Source organism: Schistocerca americana, chromosome 5, assembly GCF_021461395.2.
Source record: "Schistocerca americana isolate TAMUIC-IGC-003095 chromosome 5, iqSchAmer2.1, whole genome shotgun sequence".
NCBI lineage: Eukaryota > Metazoa > Arthropoda > Insecta > Orthoptera > Acrididae > Schistocerca > Schistocerca americana.
This window is the reverse complement of record NC_060123.1, coordinates 527,064,019-527,073,278: the sequence shown is the minus strand read 5'-3', so window position 1 is coordinate 527,073,278 and position 9,260 is coordinate 527,064,019. Positions and strand designations below refer to the sequence as shown.

The following is a 9,260-nucleotide window of genomic DNA, read 5'->3' as shown; positions in this document are numbered from 1 at the left end:
ATTGAGTCAACTGCAAAGAGAGAATAAGGAAGCCGTCGAACGACGAAAGCGAATGAGGCAACGGAATGCTACATTACTTAGGTACCGTGTAGGGCAGTGGGTTATCTTGATCAACCCTTTCCCGCTGATCAGAACCAGGAAATAAAATTATACTTGTTATCAAAGTCCATACCAGGTGGTGGAGGTGACTTCAAAAATAACTGATAAACTGTAGCTTCCTGCTCGAACAACTGTTACCCACAATGGTGCACTGAGCCCTTTTAGAGCATCCTGGACTCGTTAACACCTCAGTTCTGGGCATCGCTCTCAAAGGAGGGGGAAGGGGGATAGAAAGGAAAGAAAGATGGCATGAATACAGCAAACTGGTCCGGTGCAATTTACAAGCACGTAGCCATACGCACAAATACCGAGAGCTATGCCGACGTAGAGAGGGACAGAAATAAGGGGAGAATTACAGAAATAGCAGGGGCATTTAGAGAAAGAGAAAGCTCTTGTGTTACAGTTGTCCTGTACAGCCATGCTAATTATCAGGAAATAGTTGCACATGCTGAGGAGGAGAGCGATACGGATGTACATAGTTAAGATGAGTTCAATATAAGGAGCAGATTTACCGTAGGAACTGTTGACCGTCTGATTGTGCTTTTAGAAGGAACACGAACACATATAGTAACTCACAGTTGGTACGTGATATATTGTTGGGAAGATTCTGACAGTTGGATTGTTTTAGTGTGCAATGAATTATGCACGTTCGTTTTAGGGCAAGGCGGAAAGAAAAGAGTGCTTCATCATTAAGACGCAGCCTTTGCGCTGATGGCAGAGGAAGCAGATGAAGATATGTCTCTCCATGGTGGAGCAAACCGTCTTAGAGACGCGTGAGTTAGTGCTATCCCTGGGGATGAATATCCGCAGGAGGGTGTCTACAGTGCAACCTTACAATGCGACGATATTTTCAGACGGTAGGACCTCACAGGTTATACTCTGTGCATGACTCGATCGAAGCTGTCATCACAAATGTGACATCTCAGCTCAGAATTTCGGTTTCCAGCGATAATAACAGCAACTACAGCTCTAAGGCTAATGTATCCTCTGCTATATTTACCTGACAATCGTTTAGAGACACTGCTAGCAGGAAATCTAAGCTACTTGAATAACCCACTAGACGCCACCATAATTATCTCTAAAACCTTTTTGTTGACATGGAAAGCGTAAATCAGTTGAAATGGTTCAAATGGCTCTAAGCACTATGGGATCTAACATCTGAGGTCATCAGTCCCATAGGCTTAGAACTACTTAAACCTAACTAACCTAAGGACATCACACACATCCATGCCCGCAATGCCCGAGGCAGGATTCGAACATGCGTCCGTAGCAGCAGCGTGATTCCGGACTGAAATGCCTAGAACCGCTCGGCCACAGCGGCCGGCTGGTAAATCAGTGTGGGGAAAAATGTTTCAGCACGTTCAACAAAACTGCAGAAACTATCAGCGTATTCGGGAATTGCCCTAAACCTGGTCCACCTTCTGTTCATCGTCGCGTCCATCCATCCATTCGAATTTCCTATCCACTACCTACCAAATCAGTGCGTAACAACAGCTTTTCAACAGGGTGGGTGAAGCAGTGACCATAGACCGTGTGAAGCATTGTGCAGGAAAGGGCAACATATAAAAGTGTAAATGTCGGTGCAGGAGAAGATGTGAGCCACGTGTGAAATATTGTTAAAATAATGCTGGCATAGCAGTTTGCAGCAAAGCAGTCTATTGTAGTGGCAGGCAAAGTATCCACATACCATAGCATAATGCTGAGCTTCCACAGCTACGTATGTGATGACTTTGTTTCAACACAGTAGGCCACACACGACTGTAAGTGCTTCCTGCTCAGCCATTAACAGCATTTGTTCTTGGACTGCGACAGTCTCCACGAAAGTCGATTGTCCTATAGACAAGCGAGCAGCTTCAACATTACCTAGCAGCTTCATCAGGTAGACGAAATCGCTGGAGTACAAGCTGCCAGTTCCACTTGATAGTTCTGGGTCTCGAGGGCCTATGCCACCGAGTGAAGGTCGCTTCCCGGATGTCATCCTCTGACACTAAGCGATTCCTAAGGTAGACTGCAGCCAGTTGCTATGAAGCTTCCTGCAGTCTAGCGCAAGCTTACAGGCTGCCAGGTTGACGTCATCTTGGCGTCAGCAAGACCATTTCACCGACCATTACTATTCCGCTTTGGCAGTGCTCCTCTGTTGCAGCATAAACGCACATCGCCACGGCTCCACGCTTGCTTAACAATGTGTTATTCTGAGGGAGCACACTGCTGGCTCAATGACCATTCATGCCACCTGGACGAAGACATCTAACTCTTAAATAAATGATGTCGACACTAAATGAGCTTTCTTGACACTCTGCTTGCAGTGGTACTGCAAGGTCCCAACCCAGTGTTGCTGCAAATTTCATTCTGGGCAGAAGCGTCCATCCTGGCTAGTAGGAAAGACTCTTACCAAACGTGATTACAAAGCGGTTTCAGTACTGGTGACACCACTTCTTATGAAATATCATTAGGTAATTCATTTTTGAATTCTAAAAGTTTCTCACCAACATTGTGAAGATTGAAGTTAGAACATTGATTTATACACGGTGAGTCACTAACTTTTGCCACCAAGAAAGTATGATAGGAGTTGAAAAGTTTGTGGAACAAAAATTGAGTGGAACAACGGGGGCCATAATATGACGTTGGTTTTTTGTTGCTAAGTGGGGTCACTTCAGAGATATGAAGCTCAACTTTGTTTTTTTAAATGGGATGCTATATTTTGGCACTTATTTTCTGATAGCGGCTTTCGAGACAAATCAAATGATGACTAACAGTAAGGTCTTTGAAGGTCAATGAAGGTCACAAAGGTGGCATGAATGTCTATTTGCAGAAGATGTTCGAAGTGATTACCATTGGTATCAACGCAGTGCTGAAATCTTCTCATTCATGGATTGCGTTGTATTCCTTATCACATTGGTGTTTATCGAAGTACATTCAATGCCAATTCTCTCTCCCATAGCTTCAGGTGTTGTTGGAAGGTCTTTATAAACAATGTCTTTCACGAATCCCCACAGTAAAAAAATCCAGAGGCGTTTAAGTCTGGCGAACGAGCCGCCTCGACACATCTCCTCCACGTCCAATCCAATGATTTGGTAATTGCCTATCCAACTCATTTCTAGCCATCAGCGAAAAATGTGTCGGACACTCATCGTGTTGCTATCGCATTCTGTTCCTTGTTCCTAAAGGTATTTCTGCCAATAAAAGACCTAATGTTTTTTGCAGGAATTTTTTGGTCTTCCTACCATTAAGATTTCGTTCGATCAGATAGGAGCCTATAATTCTGTCCTCCAAAATCTCGCACCATACATTCACCGACCACGGTTTTTGGTGTGCAACTTGCCGCAGCCAACATGGATTTTCAGTTCCCCAATAATGCATGTTATGCAAATTAACGTTACCATGGTTCGCAAATATAGCGTCGTCAGTAAATAAAATCAAATTATACTTGCGTCATCTCTCTGAAACTGAAGTTGAGTTCATCGGCAGAGTTAAGTGTGACTCATACAATCCGTGCCAGTTAATTCTTGGTGGATACTGATATGGTAAGGATGATATGTATGACGATGCAGAACACGAACATCATTAGTCTGGATCATGCCAGATTCCATTGCTATTTGACGCGAACAAACACAATAATCTCGAACCACGAACCGCAGTGTCAAGAGTACCAATTTCCGTTTCCTCGTTAGTAACTTTCCTTTGCCGGATATGTTTCCGATGCGTTAAAGATCCAGTTGTTCTGAATTTAAGATACACATATTTAAATGTACGACGCGTAGAGTGAGTACGTTGAGGATACCTTTCAGCGTATAAGTCTCTAGCTCCCTTGTATTTCGTTGGCATTTTCCGTAAATGAGAAGCATATGGATTTTTTCTTCGAAGGAATACATCATTCACGTTCGCTTGATTCGACGATACCAGTCTGATCATTCCTATTAGTGTTGTATTGCGAAACCGTCGAATCGTGTTTACATGTCAATGGCATGTTAGATGGATACGCCGTATTCTGCGAATTTTTACTATTTGCACGATATACGAGAGAGAATTGTCAGAGCTTGTCCTTCGATAGGTGCCGAAGTGATAAGGAATAGCATTCAGTCCATGATAAGAAGATTACAGGACAGCATTGATACCAATGGTCATCACTTCGAACACCTTCTGTAAATTGACGTTCATGCCACCTTTTTGACCTTCGTTGACCTTCAAAGACCTTACTGTTACACATCATTGGATTCGTCTCGATAGCCGCTATCAGAAAATAAGTACCAAACTATAGCACCCCATTGAAAAGAAAGTTGACCTTCATATCTCTGACGCGACCCCACCAAGCAACGTCAGCTGTTATGCGTATCAGGAATCAATGGGTTTGTGTGGACTATGCTCAAGACACGCTAGACCTCAATGGTCCCACGTGACTAGCATCTGACAAATCAGACGTACGAAGTGTTAGACATAATTTTAATAAATAAAAGTTACGCAATTAATATTTGTTTGATTATAGATACGAGTACGTCCCTACAGTACAGGTATACATTTAAATCTCCACAAGGTATTTCCATAGAACGCCGTTGGAAGAGTCGAAATAAAAGTGAGCATCAGTCATAGCTTAGTTGTCGAATCTTCTACGACATTTCGCGCACGATTCAGTTTGTCCCTTGCTGGATTCCGTGACTGCTCATACCTATTCAACCAGACAGCAGCGTAAATTTTGCAGCTGTGTCAGGACACTTCAGATGACTTCTTTAGCTACTCAATCGCTGTTGTTTCGAGACAAAGGAACAAAGCAAGCAAAGGGTGCATATGGATCTATCATTGCAAAAAAAAGGCGAAGAGTCAACTATTATCGAGAAGTTCTGGGTCTTCCATGTAGTGATGCCAACAGACTATGTTCGTAAGGGACGAACCTTCGCAGGAGCATTCTACTGAAATTGCTTAGAACTTTGTAGGACACAGTCAAACACCACTAGAAGCTATCAAAGAAGGGTGTATCTGCTGTAGGACAGTAGCGCTCCAACTCAATGTGTGCAGGACTTGGTCATATATGCTGCTTCATTCAGTCCTCGTATTTTGACTCCCTCTTTCGCATCCTGCCAACGGCCTTGCCGCAGTTGTAACACCGGTTCCCATCAGATCACTGAAGTTAAGCGCTGTCGGGCTGGGCTAGCACTTGGACAGGTGACTATCCGGTCTGCCGAGCGCTGTTGGCAAACGGGGTGTTCTCACCCCTTGTGGGCCAAAGTGAGGAGTTACTTGATTGAGAAGTAGCGACTCCGGTCTTGTAAACTGACATAAGGCTGGGAGAGCGTTATACTGCCCACGTGCCCCTCCATGTCCGCGTCCTGTGACACCCGTGGGCAGAGGATGACACGACGGCTGGTCGGTACCGTTGGGCCTTCCGAGGCCTGTTTGGACGGAGAGGAGTCCTCAAGTCCTCGTGATTTTCCACCCTGCGAATTCTTTCTCTTTTCACGGATGAAGAAACCATTGCGTGACGGTCTTTCGCAAAATGACAACGTGTGACTCTCGTGATGGAACGTTAACAGCCAGTTTTTCTACAACCGAACTGCCATGTCATCCATTGGTGGGAAAGTAACCCACTGTAGCGTGAAGATGTGGAGAATAACTAGTACCAACGTTTATGATCGCTGCTCGATTTTTATTGGGGTTTGCGGAGAGAGAGAGAGAGAGAGAGAGAGAGAAGGAAAGATGATAATTCATACTTTATAAATACTTCGAAAGTTTAAACATGGCTGAAGCAGCAACTGCTGAAAATCTTTACGGTTAATGGTAACAGCCAAACAGTTGCAGGATAAAGATTTATTGAAATCCTTGACCACGGTTTCGGTATATCTAAATATACCTTCATCAGAAGGAAAAACACACCTGAACAGGAAGACACCTTCATTAGCAAAAAAACTTAGCTAACGTAACTGAAATAGAAGAAAAAAGCACTAATAGCCTTGTGTAACCATAAAAACTACCAAAGTAGTTAGAAGCACAAAAACTTTTAGTCACTTATTAAAATCACATCCAGGAGTGGAGGTGCATAAAACAATCCTGCCAAAGCCGTCGTCAGCAGTTAAAATTAAAATGTCACTTCCATCTGTACAGCATAATCACGAAGAGATGGTCGATGTGAACACGGCATATTATCAGTACTTAGCCTGTGAACTAGCGTGAAGAGGGTGTGGGAGCACTAGGGCAGACAGTTTCAACGAGGGAGGGCACTTGTGGTATGCGGGAGATACCCGTGCACATTAAAACCCATGGATACATACTCATGCGTGTCAAACTTTTAAAAGGTTGTGCTCATTCAAACCCTCTGTCTTAATAAATAAAACATATCACAACTATTTAAAACACCTACATACAATAGAAAATATGAACAACTATTTGCCTGTATCCTAGTGTCAAGCAAGTGAAACTTGCGCTAAGGAACACATCTAACGAGAGAGGGCACTAGTGTTACGCGCGAGAATCTCGCGCAAATTAAAGACTGGGATACATACTAGCGAAAATGAACAAAATGTTGTAGTAAATCGAATCCATCTGTCGTCATGAATGATACACATAACAGAATCATTTAAACCACACATACATATCGGAAACCGCGAAGAACAATCATCAAAAATACGTAAAATCCCAACAAGACAGGAAAGGACCATCTCACCAGCATCAAAGGACAAAAAACTAGCTTCCAATCAGGCACACAATATTACATGAGAGTAAGAAGGGGTTTGAAACTATCAAAAAAAAATTTATTTCTAAGCTGCACCTGTTCGTTAAGAATAAATTCATCTTTTTGAGACAGATAATTGAAAATTTCTAATTCCTCGAGGAGGTCCGGTTTGTAACCCTTACTCACGAATTGTAGCAATTCTACGTGATCCAGTTTACGTGGCGTATGCTGTAAGAGCAATGGACGTTCAGCAAACGTGGAATTGTATACGTTTTACCCATTTTTACGTAGCATGTTTTCTTTACACCATACTTTTATGGGTCTACCTGTCTGTCCAGCGTAATAGTTGGGGCAGTCGTTACAAGTAATTCTGTGAACTCCGGATTTAATGCCAAGTTCTTCCCGTGCCGCAATAGTGAATACACCTCGAGCTGCTCACTAAGGGGTCCATAATCTAAGTAACACCTTACATACTCGTATTTACAGTTAGAAAATAGACTTTTTTGCCGCAAAACTTGCATCCACATGTACAATGCGATGCCTCTGGAGCTACATGGACAGTCATAAAAGACAAAAAATATCAGAGTATAAAAATAAAGATAATTCTTCATTTATAACTTTATTCAGGCGTCGAAATTATAATGTATGTACAGATGCTTTTGTTTTTGTAGGTGTGAACGATATCGACAACACTAACCAGGTGAACTTGATTCAGTGGCAGATGTGCTTACCACTCGTAAAACAGGAGGCCCATTGCAAAACCCAACTGTTTGGAAATTAAAAAATTGTGTTTCTACATAAGCTTAGTATAGTTCCTTTTCTCTTTATAATTACCCTATATCGTCTCTGAAAAGCTACTTATGTGTCCCAATTTACGTACGTGCTCCTGGAACGTGGGACTTTAACGAAAGTAGATAGTATAATAAAAACATTTAAGAGCGCAACTAAAATCAATTTTTTTTCGAACCACTTTCCGTCAGATACGAGCGTCTTCAGACCATGGTGACACGCGTAGATGGCACAGGCTGTACATACCAAAGGGTGCCAGTTAACAGCTGCAGTTGTTAACTTGGACGACTATGACACCATTTTCCCCAGCTTTCCTGTCATGCCAGAAAGTCCACAAGCTCAGACGGTGCTGTCATGTGTAGCAACTCCTTCTTTCATAGACCTTGGGTTGCGTGTTCGGCAACGTCAGCTTACTGAATACATTTTCTTACACCTGCGTACCTACTTACTGAGGAGTCTTGAATCACACAATTTTTTAATTACCGAGCAGTTGGATTTTACAGTAGACCTTCTACTTTTTGGATTTTACAGTAGACCTTCTATTTTACGAGTGGAGAGCATATTTGGCACTGAATTCAGTTTACATGGTCAATGCTGTCAATATCGATTTGTTGACTCGAACACAAGAGCTGTATGCTTCACCAAACGGAACCGTGGCCCAACAGCGTCTTTAAATTTGTAGTAATGATTTCTCTTTTCTGTTACAGATGAGCACCCAGAGAGAACTGGTTTCCCGCATTCTTCGTAGCATCATTTCATTGGTACCTCTATCTCTCCAGCACGAAACCTCCAGGGCCTCTATCTGTCTTCTCTCTATCTTTCCTGTTGCATTATGCTTCGTTTGCTTATTTCAAGACTGATTTTCTGACTTTGTAAATTATTTCTCAAATTAAATGAAATTTTGGCCAGCACTATTTCTCTCATAATTTAGACCCGTACTCTACGACTCCTTGTGATTCTTCTTCCCAAATAGGTAAATTTCTGTATCACTTCCAGATCACTTTTCCAAATCCCGCTTTTAGATATTCACATTCTTGATCAGTACTGCATACACCACTTCATTCACTCATTGTTCATCCTCATACCATACTGATTACAGAGCTTTGTCACCATTGTGCTGAGTACCTTCTTTAGATCTTCTTTCGTCTCTGTGACCTTAGGAATATCACCTCCGTAATGCAGCATGTCTGCCTTCTGCCCACTAATTTTTACCCCAACTTCAGATATTTCTCGAAGGACTTTATCTACACCTACCTGGATGCTAGCAATGAACGTAAGAGAAAAGATAGCATAACCGTGTCCCATGCCTCTTCAGAACTTTGATTCTAGTTCTCTATTAGATTTTCTAATCACATCAACCTTGCTCTTAAAGACGCTGGGTAACGATGAACTATTTCTGTTTCTTTTTTTTTTTTTTTAATTTATACCCGCTTTCTTCAGCACTCGAAATGTCTATAGCCAAATAACATTATCACATTCTTCCTGCAGTTCTACACAGTCGACGGTTGATTCTCCGATAATTGTTCTAGGATGAGAACCCTTCATCGATAGATTCGCCTTCCTTGGTTATAATACCGTCTTTAATTGAAATTGATCTTCACTCAAAATATCCTGCACGTTCTTTTCAACTATTCTCAGAATTATATTGTGGGAATTTTTGATACATGTGATTTGCCATTCTCACTTTTCATGATTCCCCCTTTTTCGGTTT

At 42.2% G+C, this 9,260-nt stretch overlaps 1 pseudogene; it reads left to right on the top strand.

Moving 5' to 3' along the window:
* Positions 1–5,170: 5,170 nt before the first annotated feature.
* On the top strand, positions 5,171–5,288 carry LOC124617127 (annotated as a pseudogene).
* The last annotated feature ends 3,972 nt before the right edge of the window (positions 5,289–9,260 follow it).